General features: G+C 42.7%; 1 protein-coding gene across 1 annotated transcript in view; it reads right to left on the reverse strand.

Annotated features, from left to right (window-relative positions):
- The window catches only part of NUP153 (nucleoporin 153), a 798,292-nt gene that overhangs the window by 389,891 nt on the left and 390,373 nt on the right, over window positions 1-18,028 (reverse strand). The window lies entirely within an intron of this gene.

Consider the following 18,028-nt stretch of genomic DNA (forward strand, 5'->3'; position numbering starts at 1 on the left):
TCTGGTCTGTGGAACATCATCCCTTGAGACAGATTGTCCATGGACAGCCACCAACGGAGTGAGTCTCTGGTCCTCTGATTTACTTGTATCTTCGGAGACAAGTCTGTATAGTCCCCATTCCACTGACTGAGCATGCACAGTTGTAATGGTCTTAGATGAATGCGCGCAAAAGGAACTATGTCCATCGCCGCCACCATCAACCCGATCACTTCCATGCACTGAGCTATGGAAGGAAGAGGAACGGAATGAAGTATCCGACAAGAGTCCAGAAGCTTTGTTTTTCTGGCCTCTGTTAGAAAGATCCTCATTTCTAAGGAGTCTATAATTGTTCCCAAGAAGGGAACCCTTGTTGACGGGGATAGAGAACTCTTTTCCACGTTCACTTTCCAGCCGTGAGATCTGAGAAAGGCCAGGACAATGTCCGTGTGAGCCTTTGCTTGAGGAAGGGACGACGCTTGAATCAGAATGTCGTCCAGGTAAGGTACTACTGCAATGCCCCTTGGTCTTAGCACCGCTAGAAGGGACCCTAGTACCTTTGTGAAAATCCTTGGAGCAGTGGCTAATCCGAAAGGAAGCGCCACGAACTGGTAATGTTTGTCCAGGAATGCAAACCTTAGGAACCGATGATGTTCCTTGTGGATAGGAATATGTAGATACGCATCCTTTAAATCCACCGTGGTCATAAATTGACCTTCCTGGATGGAAGGAAGGATAGTTCGAATGGTTTCCATCTTGAACGATGGGACCTTGAGAAATTTGTTTAAGATCTTGAGATCTAGGATTGGTCTGAACGTTCCCTCTTTTTTGGGAACTATGAACAGATTGGAGTAGAACCCCATCCCTTGTTCTCTTAATGGAACAGGATGAATCACTCCCATTTTTAACAGGTCTTCTACACAATGTAAGAACGCCTGTCTTTTTATGTGGTCTGAAGACAACTGCGACTTGTGGAACCTCCCCCTTGGGGGAAGTCCCTTGAATTCCAGAAGATAACCCTGGGAGACTATTTCTAGCGCCCAAGGATCCAGAACATCTCTTGCCCAAGCCTGAGCGAAGAGAGAGAGTCTGCCCCCCACCAGATCCGGTCCCGGATCGGGGGCCAATATTTCATGCTGTCTTGGTAGCAGTGGCAGGTTTCTTGGCCTGCTTTCCCTTGTTCCAGCCTTGCATTGGTCTCCAAGCTGGCTTGGCCTGAGAAGTATTACCCTCTTGCTTAGAGGACGTAGCACCTTGGGCTGGTCCGTTTTTACGAAAGGGACGAAAATTAGGTCTATTTTTTGCCTTGAAGGGCCGATCCTGAGGAAGGGCGTGGCCCTTACCCCCAGTGATATCAGATATAATCTCTTTCAAGTCAGGACCAAACAGCGTTTTCCCCTTGAAAGGAATGTTTAGTAGCTTGTTCTTGGAAGACGCATCAGCCGACCAAGATTTCAACCAAAGCGCTCTGCGCGCCACAATAGCAAACCCAGAGTTCTTAGCCGCTAACTTAGCCAATTGCAAAGAGGCGTCTAGAGTGAAAGAATTAGCCAATTTGAGAGCATTGATTCTGTCCATAATCTCCTCATAAGGAGGAGAGTCACTATCGAGCACCTTAAGCAGTTCATCAAACCAGAAATATGCGGCTGTAGTGACAGGGACAATGCATGAAATGGGTTGTAGAAGGTAACCCTGCTGAACAAACATCTTTTTAAGCAAACCTTCTAATTTTTTATCCATAGGATCTTTGAAAGCACAACTATCCTCTATGGGAATAGTGGTGCGTTTGTTTAAAGTAGAAACCGCTCCCTCGACCTTGGGGACTGACTGCCATAAGTCCTTTCTGGGGTCGACCATAGGAAACAATTTTTTAAATATGGGGGGAGGGACGAAAGGAATACCGGGCCTTTCCCATTCTTTATTAACAATGTCCGCCACCCGCTTGGGTATAGGAAAAGCTTCTGGGAGCCCCGGCACCTCTAGGAACTTGTCCATTTTACATAGTTTCTCTGGGATGACTAAATTTTCACAATCATCCAGAGTGGATAATACCTCCTTAAGCAAAATGCGGAGATGTTCCAATTTAAATTTAAATGTAATCACATCAGATTCAGCCTGCTGAGAAATGTTCCCTAAATCAGTAATTTCTCCCTCAGACAAAACCTCCCTGGCCCCCTCAAATTGGGTTAGGGGCCCTTCAGAGATATTAATATCAGCGTCGTCATGCTCTTCAGTAACTAAAACAGAGCATCCACGCTTACGCTGACAAGGGTTCATTTTGGCTAAAATGTTTTTGACAGAATTATCCATTACAGCCGTTAATTGTTGCATAGTAAGGAGTATTGGCGCGCTAGATGTACTAGGGGCCTCCTGAGTGGGCAAGACTCGTGTAGACGAAGGAGGGAATGATGCAGTACCATGCTTACTCCCCTCACTTGAGGAATCATCTTGGGCATCATTGTCATTATCACATAAATCACATTTATTTAAATGAATAGGAATTCTGGCTTCCCCACATTCAGAACACAGTCTATCTGGTAGTTCAGACATGTTAAACAGGCATAAACTTGATCAGAAAGTACAAAAAACGTTTTAAAATAAAACCGTTACTGTCACTTTAAATTTTAAACTGAACACACTTCATTACTGCAATTGCGAAAAAACATGAAGGAATTGTTCAAAATTCACCAAATTTTCACCACAGCGTCTTAAAGCCTTGAAAATATTGCACACCAATTTTGGAAGCTTTAACCCTTAAAATAACGGAACCGGAGCCGTTTTAAGCTTTAAACCCCTTTACAGTCCCTGGTATCTGCTTTGCTGAGACCCAACCAAACCCAAAGGGGAATACGATACCAAATGACGCCTTCAGAAGTCTTTTATGAGTATCAGAGCTCCTCTCACATGCGACTGCATGCCATGCCTCTCAAAAACAAGTGCGCAACACCGGCGCGAAAATGAGACTCTGCCTATGCTTTGGGAAAGCCCCTAAAGAATAAGGTGTCTAAAACAGTGCCTGCCGATATTATTAAATCAAAATACCCAGAATAAATGATTCCTCAAGGCTAAATAAGTGTTATATCAATCGATTTAGCCCAAAAAAAATCTACAGTTTAAATAAGCCCTTGTGAAGCCCTTATTTACAATCGTAATAAACATGGCTTACCGGATCCCATAGGGAAAATGACAGCTTCCAGCATTACATCGTCTTGTTAGAATGTGTCATACCTCCAGCAGCAAGAGACTGCAAACTGTTCCCCCAACTGAAGTTAATTGCTCTCAACAGTCCTGTGTGGAACAGCCATGGATTTTAGTTACGGTTGCTAAAATCATTTTCCTCATACAAACAGAATTCTTCATCTCTTTTCTGTTTCTGAGTAAATAGTACGTACCAGCACTATTTGAAAATAACAAACTCTTGATTGAATAATGAAAAACTACAGTTAAACACTAAAAAACTCTAAGCCATCTCCGTGGAGATGTTGCCTGTACAACGGCAAAGAGAATGACTGGGGTAGGCGGAGCCTAGGAGGGATCATGTGACCAGCTTTGCTGGGCTCTTTGCCATTTCCTGTTGGGGAAGAGAATATCCCACAAGTAAGGATGACGCCGTGGACCGGACACACCTATGTTGGAGAAACTAAATTTAGACTCCATGGAGGAGCCACAGGTCTGTAGACAGGCTTGATTCTAACTAGGGCCTGTGCAAACGCCTGAACGTCTGGTACAGCTGCCAGACGCTTGTGTAACAGGATAGACAGAGCAGATATCTGTCCCTTTAAGGAACTAGCTGACAGACCTTTCTCCAAACCTTCTTGGAGAAAGGACAATATCCTTGGAATCCTAACCTTACTCCACGAGTAACCCTTGGATTCGCACCAACAAAGATATTTCCGCCATATCTTATGGTAAATTTTCCTGGTGACAGGCTTTCTAGCCTGGGTCAGAGTATCTATAACTGATTCAGAGAACCCACGCTTAGCTAGAATTAAGCGTTCAATCTCCAAGCAGTCAGTTGCAGAGAAACTAGATTTGGATGCTTGAATGGACCTTGAATTAGAAGATCATGCCTCGATGGCAGTTTCCATGGTGGAGCCGATGACATGTCCACTAGGTCTGCATACCAAGTCCTGCGTGGTCACGCAGGCGCTATCAGAATTACCGAAGCCTTCTCCTGTTTGATTCTGGCTACTAGCCGAGGGAGAAGAGGAAATGGTGGAAAGACATAAGCTAGAGTGAAAGACCAAGGCGCTACTAAAGCATCTATCAATGCCGCCTTGGGATCCCTGGATCTGTATCCGTAAAGGGGAAGTTTGGTGTTCTGACGGGACGCCATCAGATCCAATTCTGGAATGCCCCATAGCTGGGTCAGCTGAGCAAAAACCTCCGGGTGGAGTTCCCACTCCCCCGGATGGAAAGTCTGACGACTCAGAAAATCCGCCTCCCAGTTGTCTACTCCTGGGATGTGAATTGCAGATAGATGGCAGGAGTGATCCTCCGCCCATTTGATGATCTTGGTTACTTCCTTCATCGCTAGGGAACTCTTTGTTCCTCCCTGATGATTGATGTACGCTACAGTCGTGATGTTGTCCGGCTGAAATCTGATGAATTTGGCCTCCGCTAGTTGAGGCCATGCCTGGAGGGTATTGAATATCGCTCTCAGTTCCAAAATGTTTATCGGGAGAAGAGATTCTTAACGAGACCATAGACCCTGAGCTTTCAGGGAGTCCCAGACCGCACCCCAGCCTAACAGACTGGCATCGGTTGTGACAATGATCCACTCCGGTCTGCGGAAACTCATTCCCTGAGACAACCACCAGAGAAGAGAGTCTCTGGTTTTCTGGTCCATTTGTATTTGAGGAGACAAATCTGCATAATCCCCATTCCACTGTTTGAGGCATGCACAGTTGCAGTGGTCTTAGATGAATTCGGGCAAAAGGGACTACGTCCATTGCCGCAACCATTAAACCGATTACCTCCATGCACTGAGCCACAGAAGGCCGAGGAATGGAATGAAGAACTCGGCAAGTATTCAAACGTTTTGACTTCCTGACCTCTGTCAGAAAGATTTTCATTTCTACCGAGTCTATTAGTGTTCCCAGGAAGGGAACCCTTGTGAGCGGGGACAGAGAACTTTTTTCGACGTTCACCTTCCACCCGTGAGACCTTAGAAAGGCCAGAACAATGTCCGTATGAGCCTTGGCTCTGTGGAAAGAAGACGCCTGAATTAAAATGTCGTCTAGGTAAGGTGCTACTGCAATGCCCCGCGGTCTTAGAACCGCTAGAAGGGACCCCAGCACCTTTGTGAAAATTCTGGGAGCGGTGGCCAACCCGAAAGGAAGGGCCATGAACTGGTAATGCATGTCCAGAAAGGTGAACCTTAGAAACCGATGATCTTTGTGGATAGGAATATGTAGGTACGCATCCTTTAGATCCACGGTAGTCATATATTGACCTTCCTGGATCATCGGCAAGATTGTCCGAATGGTTTCCATTTTGAAAGATGGAACTCTGAGGAATTTGTTTAGAATTTTTAGATCCAGGATTGGCCTGAAAGTTCCCTCCTTTTTGGGAACTACAAACAGGTTTGAGTAAAAACCCAGTCCTTGTTCTGCAATTGGAACTGGGTGTATCACTCCCATCTTTAGAAGATCTTCTACACAGCGTAAGAACGCCTGTTTCTTTGTCTGGTCTGAAGACAAACGAGAAATGTGGAACCTTCCCCTTGGGGGAGAGTCCTTGAATTCTAGAAGATACCCCTAAGCCACAATTTCTAATGCCCAGGGATCTGGAACATCTCTTGCCCAAGCCTGAGCGAAGAGAGAAAGTCTGCCCCCTACTAGATCCTGTCCCGGATCAGGGGCTACCCCTTCATGCTGTCTTGGTAGCAGGCGCAGGCTTCTTGGCCTGTTTACCCTTATTCCAGCCCTGCAAGGGTTTCCAGGTTGCTTTGGGCTGTGAAGCGTTACCCTCTTGCTTAGCAGCAGCAGAGGTTGAAGCAGGTCCGCTCCTGAAGTTGCAAAAATTAGCCTTGTTTTTGGCCTTAAACAGTCTATCCTGCGGGAGGGCATGGCACTTCCCCCCAGTGAAATCCCCAATAATTTCTTTTAACTCGGGACCAAAAAGGGTCTTTCCATTGAAATGAATGTTTAGTAATTTTGTTTTGGACGACACGTCAGCCGACCATGATTTGAGCCAAAGCGCTCTCCGCGCCATAATGGCAAAACCAGAATTTTTCGCCTCTAACTTAGCTAATTGTAAAGCGGCATCTGTGATAAAAGAATTTGCCAGCTTTAGAGCATGAAGTCTATCCATGAATTACAGGAATAATGCCGGCAATTGGCTGAAGAAGAAAACCTTGCTGAACAAACATTTTCTTCAGCAAACCTTCCAATTTTTTATCCATAGGGTCTTTAAAAGCACAACTGTCTTCTATTGTTATAGTTGTACGCTTAGCAAGTGTTGAAACAGCTCCCTCTACCGTAGGGACCGTCTGCCACGCATCCCGCCTGGGGTCATTTATGGGGAACATTTTCTTAAAGATAGGAGGGGGAACAAAAGGTACACCTGGTCTCTCCCACTCCCTAGTCCCAATATCCGCCACCCTCTCCGGGATCGGAAACGCATCAGTATATACAGGGACCTCTAAAAACCTGTCCATTTTACACAATTTTTCTGGGACCACCATGGGGTCACAATCATCCAGCGTAGCTAAAACCTCCTTAAACAGGACGTGGAGGTGTTCCAGCTTAAATTTAAACGCTAAGGAATCTGAATCTGCCGCTGAGAAACTTTTCCTGTGTCAGAAATTTCTCCAACTTCAGAGTGTTGTGAGGGTACAACAGATAAATCATCCAAAGCTTCTGATTGCTCATCCTCTGTTCTTAAAACTGAGCTATCACGCTTTTTTGGAAAAACTGGCAGTTTGGATAGAAATGCCGCCAGGGAATTATCCATGACTGCTGCTAATTGCTGTAAAGTAATAGGGCACAATGCGCTAGAGGTACTAGGCAACGCTTGCGCGGGCGTAACTGGTGTCGACACATGGGGAGAGGAAGGAGGACTATCCTCATTACCTTCTGTCAAAGAATCATCTTGGGCTACATTTTTAAGTGTCACTGCATGGTCATTAAAATGTTTAGACACCTTAGCACACTTTAAACATAAATGCAATAAGGGTACCGCCATGGCTTTTAAACACATAGAACAAGGTCTATCTGTAGGCTCAGACATGTTAGACAGACTTAGATAGCACTCAAATACAGAAAAATACACTTTGTGAAAAAACGGTACTGTGCCTTTAAATAATAAAAGGCACACACTTTTTTTACCAAATCTCAAAAAACCCTCCAATCTTTATGAAATTTACACCATATGATCCTAATGCTTTGAAATGATTGCACACCAAGTTTCAAGCCAATTAACCCCTTATTGCCCAAACCGGAGCAAATTGAAGCAGGCCACCGGTTTTACACACTACAGCACTATGCCACAGGCTCTGTTGTGGCCCTACCTTCCTTGGGGATTAGTTTTGGAACGAAAATAAGCCTCCCTGTAGTCCTCCTGCAATCTCTGGACTCTACATGTGAAGCTAAGCTACATGAAGCTGTCTTGCAAAATAACTGCGCAACTGAGGCGCGAAAATTAGGCCCCCTCCCTCTTCACTCCAAACATAAACACTTGTGCAAATGTCAGATTATAGTAGAAAAATAATCGATTTTCCCCATAACAGTGTCCACCAGTGATGTAAGCCCTTTAAACTAAGCCATCCTTCTATACAGAGTCTCAGAATATGGCTTACCTTCCCACATGGGGATTTCTGTCAGTCTTCTAGCATTACCAAGTCTTGTTAGAAAAAAAGTGACTGAGCATACCTTAAGCAGTTAAGCCTGCAAACTGTTCCCCCCAACTGAAGTTCTCCGGTACTCAACAGTCCTGTGTGGGAACAGCAATGGATTTTAGTTACAACATGCTAAAATCTTTTTCCTCTCAGCAGAAATCTTCATCACTTTCTGCCTCAGAGTAAATAGTACAAACCGGCACTATTTTAAAATAAACTCTTGATTGAAGAAATAAAAACTACAAATCTAACACCACATACTCTTTACCCTCCCGTGGAGATGCTACTTGTTAGAGCGGCAAAGAGAATGACTGGGGGGACGGAGCCTGAGGGGAGCTATATGGACAGCTCTGCTGTGTGCTCTCTTTGCCACTTCCTGTAGGGATTGAGAATAACCCACAAGTAAGGATGAATCCGTGGACTGGATACACCATGTAAGAGAAACATATTTTAATAGTTTTTAAACGTGTATAATATTGATTCATTTTCTGGTTCCTACAAATATATTTCAATGTGTTCATAGATATTAACTAATGATAAAGAATTCAGGAATTTATATTAATTTTGTATCTAGTATATGCATATTTTGGGTTTAGTTTAAAAGGATAATTATTAAATATATTGTGTTATAACCCTGCCATATACGGACATATTACTTGGAGAGTACTGCCGAGATTCTTATTAATATTTGACATATTATTTGGAGGCATTGCGTGAGATATTATAAATATTTATCATATTGATATAATATATTTGTAGTAAAAATAAATTATAAAAAAGAGATAAAGGAATTTCATATCTCAAAATTAATATTTTTTAAGGTAAAAAATTTTTTTAAAACATAATTTATGGAAGAACTTACCTGATAAATTAATTTCTTTCATATTGACAAGAGTCCATGAGCTAGTGACATATGGGATATCAATACCCAAGATGTGGATTCTTCCTTTCAAGAATCACTAGAGAGGGAGGGAATAAAAATAAAAACAGCCATATTCCGCTGAAAAAAATTAATCCACAACCCAAAAAAATAAGTTTATTTTCATTTTTGAAAGAAAAAAAACAAATCAAAAAGCAGAAGAATCAAACTGAAACAGCTGCCTAAAGAACTTTTCCACCAAAAACTGCTTCCGAAGAAGCAAATACATCAAAACGGTAGAATTTAGTAAATGTATGCAAAGAGGACCAAGTCGCCGCTTTGCAAATCTGATCAACTGAAGCTTCATTCTTAAAAGCCCACGAAGTGGAGACTGATCTAGTAAAATGTAATTCTCTGAGGCGGGGCCTGACCCGACTCCAAATAAGCTTGATAAATCAAAAGTTTCAACCAAGAAGCCAAGGAAATAGCAGAAGCCTTCTGACCTTTCCTAGGACCAGAAAATTAAACAAATAGACTGGATGTCTTCCTGAAATCTTTAGTAGCTTCCACATATTTCAAAGCTCTTACCACATCCAAAGAATGTAAGGATCTCTCCAAAGAATTCTTAGGATTGGGACATAAGGAAGGGACAACAATTTCTCTACTAATGTTGTTAGAATTCACAACCTTAGGTAAAAATTGAAAAGAAGTCCGCAAAACTGCCTTATCCTGATGAAAAATCAGAAAAGGAGACTCACAAGACAGAGCAGATAGTTCAGAAACTCTTCTAGCAGAAGAGATAGCCAAAAGAAACAACACTTTCCAAGAAAGTAGTTTAATGTCCAAAGAATGCATAGGCTCAAATGGAGGAGCTTGTAAAGCCTTCAGAACCAAATTAAGACTCCAAGGAGGAGAAATTGAGTTAATGACAGGTTTAATACGAACTAAAGCCTGTACAAAACAGTGAATATCAGGAAGTGTGAAAATCTTTCTGTTAAATAAAACAGAAAGAGCTGAGATTTGTCCTTTCAAGGAACTTGCAGACAAACCCTTATCCAAACCATCCTGAAGGAACTGTAAAATTCTAGGAATTCTAAAAGAATGCCAGGAGAATTTATGAGAAGAACACCATGAAATGCAAGTCTTCCAAACTCTATAATAAATCTTTCTAGAGACAGATTTACGAGCTTGTAACATAGTATTAATCACTGAGTCAGAGAAACCTCTATGACTTAGAACCAAGCGTTCAATTTCCATACCTTCAAATTTAATGATTTGAGATCCTGATGGAAAAACGGACCTTGAGATAGTAGGTCCGGTCGTAACGGAAGTGGCCAAGGCGGGCAACTGGACATCCGAACCAGATCCGCATACCAAAACCTGTGTGGCCATGCTGGAGCCACCAGCAACACAAAAGACTGTTCCATGATGATTTTGGAGATCACTCTTGGAAGGAGAACTAGAGGCGGGAAGATGTAAGCAGGATGATAACACCAAGGAAGTGTCAGCGCATCCACTGCTTCTGCCTGAACATCCCTGGACTTGGACAGGCATCTGGGAAGTTTCTTGTTTAGATGAGAGGCCATGAGATCTATCTCTGGAAGCCCCCACTTCTGAACAATCTGAGAAAACACATCTGGATGGAGAGACCATTCCCCTGGATGTAAAGTCTGGCGGCTGAGATAATCCGCCTCCCAATTGTCTACACCTGGGATATGCACCGCAGAAATTAGAAAGGAGCTGGATTCCGCCCAGACAAGTATCCGAGATAGTTCTTTCATAGCTTGGGGACTGTGAGTCCCACCCTGATGATTGACATAAGCCACAGTTGTGATGTCTGTCTGAAAACAAATGAACGGTTCTCTCTTTAGCAGAGGCCAGAACTGAAGAGCCCTGAAAATTGCACAGAGTTCTAAAATATTTATTGGTAATCTCGCCTCTTGAGCTGTCAGAGATCCCCAAACATCTCCCCAATCTGAAAGACTCGCATCTGTTGAGATCACAGTCCAGGTTGGGCGAACAAAAGAAGCCCCTTGAAACAAACAATGGTGATCTATCCACCATGTCAGAGAGTGTCGTACATTGGGATTCAAGGATATTAATTGTGATATCTTCGTCCGATGCTGCAGTCATGAGACCTAAAACTTCCATGCACATAGCCACTGAAGGGAATGACTGAGACTGAAGGAGTAGGCATGCTGCGACCAATTTTAATCATCTCTTGTCTGTTAGAGACAGAGTCATGGACACTGAATCTATCTGGAAGCCTAAAAAGGTGACCCGTGTCCGAGGAATCAAGAAACTTTTTGGTAAATTGATTCTCCAACCATGTTTTCCGAAGAAACACTAGTTGATTCGTGTGAGATTCTGCAGTATGTAAAGACTGAGCTAGTACCAAGATATCGTCCAAATAAGGAAACACCACAATACCCTGTTCTCTGATTACAGATAGTAGGGAACCCAGAACCTTTGAAAAGATTCTTGGAGCTGTTGCTAGGCCAAATGGAAGAGCAACAAACATGGATCTAACATCAATTTTGATAATATCAAAAAATGGCATCACAAATAAAATAAGCATGTTGCAGTAAGCGAACAACGCTAGATATGTCAGAATCCAATTCGTGTTGCACTAAATTTTCCAACCAGAAAGTTGATGCAGCCGCAACATCAGCCAAAGAAATAGCAGGTCTGAGAAGATGACCTGAATATAAATAGGCCTTCCTTAGATAAGATTCAAGCTTCCTATCTAAAGGATCCTTAAAGGAAGTTCTATCCTCCATAGGAATAGTGGTACGTTTAGCAAGAGTAGAAATTTTTTCCCAAAACTCTTTAGATTTTGCTGGTAAAGGATACAATTTTTTAAACCTTGAAAAAGGAATAAAAGTAGTACCTGGCTTATTCCATTTTCTAGAAATCATATCAGAAATAGCCTCAGGAATGGGAAAAACCCCTGGGGAAACCATAGGAGGTTTAAAAACAGCATTTAAACGTTTATTAGAGGGAACGTCAATAGGACTGGCTACCTCAATATCCAAAGTAATTAACACTTCTTTTAATAAAGAACGCATATACTCTATTTTAAATAAATAAGTAGATTTGTCAGTGTCAATGTCTGAGGAAGGATCTTCTGTTTCAGATAGATCCTCATCAGAAGAGGATGAATTATGTTGTTGGTCATTTGAAATTTCATCAGCTAAATGAGAAGTTTTAAAAGACCTTTTACGTTTATTAGAAGGTGGAAATGCAGACAAAGCCTTCATAATAGAATCAGAAACAAATTCTTTAAAATTTACAGGTATATCATGCACATTAGAAGTTGAAGGAACTGCAACTGGCAATGTACTATTACTGATAGAAACACAATCTGCATGTAAAAGTTTATCATGTCAACTATTACAAATGACATTCGGTGGAATAATTTCTACAATTTTACAACAAATGCACTTAGCTTTGGTAGAACCGATGTCAGGCAGCAATGTTTCAGCAGAAACTTCTGAGACAGGATCAGATTGGGACATCTTGCACAATGTAGGAGAAAAAACAACATATAAAGCAAAATCATCTAATTCCTTAGATGACAGTTTCAGGAATGGGAAAAAAATGCAATAGCATAGGCCTCTGAAAGCAAAAAGCAAGAGGCAAACAAGGGGTATTGAAATAATGAAAAAAGTTTCCTTTTGCGGTGGCAAAGCGCCAATTTATAAGGGTTAAAAAAAATTGCTCACTAGAAAATGCATATAAACATCAATCACATGATTTGAGTTTAAGACTCAAAGAAAGAAAATTAATGCTTACCTGATAAATTTATTTCTTTTTTGACACGATGAGCCCACGGATCTTAATTAATAATGGGATATTCACCTCCTGGTCAGGAGGAGGCAAAGAGCACCACAGCAGAGCTGTTAAATAGCTCCTCCCTTCCCTCCCACTCCAGTCATTCGACCGAAGTTAGGAAGAGAAAGGAAAAGCCAAGGTGCAGGGGTGTCTTAAGTTTACAATAACCCACAACCTCTCTTAAAGAACAGGGCGGGCCGTGGACTTGTGTCAAAAAATAAAATTTATCAGGTAAGCATAAATTTTGTTTTTTAAGACACAATGAGTCCACGGATCATCTTAATTACTAATGGGATTCAATACCCAAGCTAGAGTACACAGATGATATGGGAGGGACAAGACAGGGAACTTAAACGGAAGGCACCACTGCTTGAAGAACGTTTCTCCCAAAAACAGCCTCAGCCAAGGCAAAAGTGTCAAATTTGTAAAACTTTGAAAAAGTGTGGAGAGGACCAAGTTGCAGCCTTGCAAATCAGTTCCACAGAAGCTTCATTTTTGAATGCCCATGAGGAAGCAACAACCCTTGGTGGAATAAGCTGTAACTCAGCAGTCTCATATGCAAAACGTATGATGCTCTTCAGCCAAAAAGAAAGAAGTAGCCGTAGCTTTCTGTCCCTTGCATTTTCCCGAGAAAACCACAAAGAAGAAGACTGAAGAAGACTGAAGAAAGTCCTTAGTCGCCTGCAGGTAAAACTTTAAAGCACGGACCACGTCCAAATTGTGCAAAAGTCTTTCCTTCTTAGAAGAAGGATTAGGACACAAGGAAGGCACAACAATCTTTTGATTTATGTTCCGATCAGAAACAACCTTAGGAAGAAATCCTAATTTGGTATGCAAAACCACCTTATCTGAATGGAAAATAAGATAAGGAGACTCATACAGTAATGCAGAGAGTTCTGACACTCTCAGAGCAGAAGAAATAGCCACCAGAAATAAAACCTTCCAAGATAACTTAATATCTAAGGAATGCATAGGCTCAAACGGAGCCCCTTGAAGAACATTGAGAACTAAATTAGGACTCCATTGAGGAGTAACTGGTTTGAACACAGGCTTGACAAAAAGACTGTACATCTGGGAAATCCGCCAGACGTTTGTGTAACAAGATAGATAAAGCCGATATTTGACCCTTTAGGGAACTCGTCGATAAACCTTTCTCCAAACTTTCCTGGAAAAAAGACAAACTCCTAGGAATCCTAACTTTACTCCATGAGTAGCCTTAGGATACGCACCAATAAAGATATTTACGACAAATCTTATGGTAAATCCTTCTCTTTGACCGGATCAGAAAAGCCCCGCTTGGATAAAATAAAGCGTTCAAACGCCAAGCAGTCAGATTCAGAGAAACTAGTTTGGGTGAAGGAAAAGCCCTTGAATCAGAAGATCTTTCCATAACGGAAGTCTCCAAGGTGGTAGAGATGTCATCTCCACCAGATCTGCGTACCAAATCATGCGAGGCCAGGCCGGTGCTATGAGGATAACCGAGGCCCTTTCCTGTTTGATGCGAGCAATTACTCAAGGAAGAAGAGCAAACGAAGGAAACAGGTATACTAGATTGAAGGTCCAAGGGGCCGCCAGAGCACCTATCAGTTCCGCCTGGGGGTCCCTGGATCTCGGGAGCTTGGCATTCTACCTCGACGCTATGAGATCTAACTCCTGCTGACCCCACTTGAGGATCAAACTGGAGAACACTTCCAGATGGAGTTCCCACTCCCCCGGATGGGAACTCAGAAAATCCGCCTCACAGATGTCCACCCCTGGTATGTGGATTGCCGACAGACAGCAAGAATGGGTCTCCGCCCACTGAATTATATTGGATACCTCTGTCATCGCCAAGGAACTCCTTGTTCCTCCTTGATTGATGTAGGCCACTGACGTTACGTTGTCCGACTGGAACATGAAACTGAATTGAGGCTAACTGGGGCAAGGCCAGGAGAGCATTGTAGATCGCTCTCAGTTCCAGAATGTTTATGGGCAAAACAGACTCTTCCCGAGTCCATATTCCTTGAGCCTTTAAAGAGCCCCAAGACTGCTCCCCACCCTAGAAGGCTGGCATCTGTTGTCACAATCACCCAAGATGGTCTGCGAAAGCATGTTCCCTGGGAGAGATGATCCAGAGATAACCACCATTGAAGAGAGTCCCTTGTCTCCTGCTCCAGTAGAAGCCGAGGGGACAAGTACGAATAATCTCCGTTCCAATGTCTCAGCATGTTTCAACTGCAGAGCTCTGAGATGAAAGAGAGTCCATTGCCGCCACCATCAGTCCGATTAACTCCATGCACTGAGCCACTGATGGACGAGGAGTAGACTGAAGGGCTAGACAGGTATCGATAATCTTTGATTTCCTGACTTCTGTCAAAAATATCTTCATAGACAGAGTCTATTATGGTTCCTAGGAAAGTCACTCGTGTGTGGAACTAAGGAACTCTTTTCTAAATTTACCTTCCAGCCGTGGGATCTTAGGAAGGACAACACCAAGTCAGTGTGGGATCTTGCTAGCTGAAAGGATGGCTTCTGAACCAGAATGTCATCCAGATAAGGCGCCACTGCAATGCCTTTTAAACGAAGCACCGCCAACAGAGATCCCAGAACCTTTGTGAAAATTCTGGGGGCTGTGGCAAGACTGAAAGGGAGAGCCACAAACTGGTAATGTTTGTCCAGAAAAGCAAACCTTAAGAACTTGTGATGATCCCTGTGAATGGGAACATGTAGATACGCGTCGTTTAAATCCACTGTGGTCATAAATTGACCCTCTTGGATCAATGGAAGAATTGAACGAATAGTTTCCATCTTGAAGGACGGTACCCTGAGGAACTTTAGATTCTTGAGGTTTAGAATTGGTCTGAAGGTTCCCTCTTTTTTGGGAACCACAAATAGATTGGAATAAAACCCCATTCCCTGTTCCAGAATTGGAACAGGGACAATCACTCCCAATACAAAGAGGTCGCTAACACAATGTAAGAACGCCTCTTTTCGTCTGGTCTGCAGATTATCTTGAAATTACGAATCTGCCTCTGGGAGGGAAAACTTTTAACTCCAGTTTGTATCCCTGAGACAATTTCTATTGCCCAGGGATCCTGGACATCCCCAACCCAGGCTTGAATGAAGGAAAGTCCGCCCCCTACCAGATCCGGTCCCGGATCAGGGGCATGCCCTTCATGCGGTCTTTGAGTCACTAGCCGGCTTCTTGAACTACTTTACTTTGTTCCACGACTGGCTGGGTCTCCATGAAGGTTTGGAATGTTCCTGCTTAGAAGAGGAAGAGTTTCCCTTGAAATTTCGAAAGGAACCAAAATTGCTTTGACGTCCTTTTTGTTTATTTCTCTTGTTTTGCGGGAGAAGATGGCCTTACCTCCCGTGATATCAGAAATAATCTCCTTCAGATCGGGTCCGAACAAAGTCTTCCCCTTGTAGGGAATGGCTAGAAGTTTAGACTTAGAAGACACATCCGCAGACAAGGATTTTAACCATAAGGCTCTGCGGGCCAAGAGAGAAACTCAATATCTTCGCTCCCAATTTGATAACTTGAAGGGAAGCGTCCAAAATAAAGGCATTTGCTAGCTTAAGAGCCTTTATTCTATCTTGGATCTCATCCAAAGAAGTCTCAGTCCTGAGTGCCTCAGATAGTGCATCAAACCAATATGCCACTGCACTAGTAATGGTGGCAATGCACACAGCCGGCTGCCACTGGTGTACATAAATTTTCTTGAGTAACCCCTCTAACTTTTTATCCATAGGGTCTTTGAAAGCACAACTATCCTCTATGGGAATAGTAGTACTTTTAGCAAGGGTAGAAACTGCTCCTTCTACCTTAGGAACCGTTTGCCAAGTCTCCTTAACAGAGTCGGCTATTTGAAACATTTTCCTAAAAATAGGTGAGGGAGAAAAAGGGATGCCCGGTCTCTCCCACTCCTTAGCAATAATTTCAGTAGCTCTCTTGGGAACTGGAAATACATCTGTATAGGAAGGAACCTCAAAGTATCTGTCCAGTTTACTAGACTTCTGAGGGACCACCAGCACTGTGGAGTCACTATCGTCCAAGGTAATCAAAACCTCCCTGAGTAAAACACGAAGGTGATCAAGTTTAAATCTGAAAGAAACCACCTCCGAGTCTGTCAGGGGTAATAAACCCTCGGAATCTGAAATTTCTCCTTCAGAAGCTACTGCAGTACCCTCTTCAGGTTGTGTGGAGGATACTTCTGAAATTGTGACAATTGCGTCCGATACCTCGCTTACTGAATGTCTAGCCTTTCTCTTGCATTTGCTCTGTAACATTGAAAAAGCAGACAAGGCATCAGAAATAGTTGAAGACATAAGACGCTATTGTCTTGTAACAAAATCCCCGAAGGGACTATAGCGGAAGCGCAGGGACCTGCTTGTGAGGGCGGTAAAATTTGGGATTTTGGGGAGAAAGCTACAGCATAAATTGACTTTTAACATTACTCTTGGACAGCATCTGCCTTAGAGGAGACTGGCTCAGAAAAAAATCTTATCCATATAACTTACAGTCCTTTGAATACATGAAGGACAGAAAGGGATTGGTGGTTCCACATTAGCGTCAAAACATAAAGCACAGGTGACATCTTGTAAGTCCCCTTGGTCCATGCTTGCACAAATTTATTAAATAAATAAAAATTATCAAAATAGTTTGGAAAAAATAAATGTAAAAAACCGTTACGGTCTCTAAATTTAAAACGGTTCTTTTCTTTTTGCTGCAGATTGACAAGTTAACATTATTCCTATGTTTACTGTAAAAAAAAAAAAAAAAAAACACTATTAACTTGCCCCAACCTCAGCACACCTTACAGAATACCGTTAGGATCTTTTCAAAACTATCTTTTTCCTTTCAGATACTGCTTGAAAATTTCTGACAACAACTTGATGCTGGGATCACTACGTGTCTGCACTAGAAAGGCATGTCTCTCATGCGACTCTAGAACAGACCTGGTAATCTGTGCAACGACTCAGAGCTTGTAGCGCTACTGAATGACGCCAAAAAAAATGGAAGGACTGCCCATCGTGGGCGTGTCCTAATACACCATACATCGCTAACTGTGAAACCACCGGAGCCCTAATGAAACTCCTCAGAAAACATACTGCTTTCTCTAGCCCCAGTGCCCTGTTTCATAGACTGCCCCAAATATCTTTCTGATAGGAAAGAAACGAAGTCCACACATAAAGCACTGTTTAGATAAAGAGAGCCCCTTATGTCTCGGATGTGCTATTCAAAATTTCTGAGTCCTTATCCCCAGAAAATAAGGTAGCACTTACCTTGTCTTCTGTCTGGCAGTAAAGGCAGCTCTCAGGTTTGAGAGCTCCTGTCCCTCACATCAACCTGAGGAAATCAAAATGCTGAGTAAACGAAAATCTCAGACTGAAGGATAAGGGCAGCAAGAAAATTATGGGAGGCATAGTGAGAATTATGTCCCACAAGTTCCCATTGCTCTAAAGCCACCAAAGCTCTACTGTAGAGACTGATATGGACTACGGCTACACTCTAGAACAAAGCAGCACAATCTTGC

The sequence above is a fragment of the Bombina bombina genome, chromosome 5, assembly GCF_027579735.1.
Source record: "Bombina bombina isolate aBomBom1 chromosome 5, aBomBom1.pri, whole genome shotgun sequence".
NCBI classification, from domain to species: domain Eukaryota; kingdom Metazoa; phylum Chordata; class Amphibia; order Anura; family Bombinatoridae; genus Bombina; species Bombina bombina.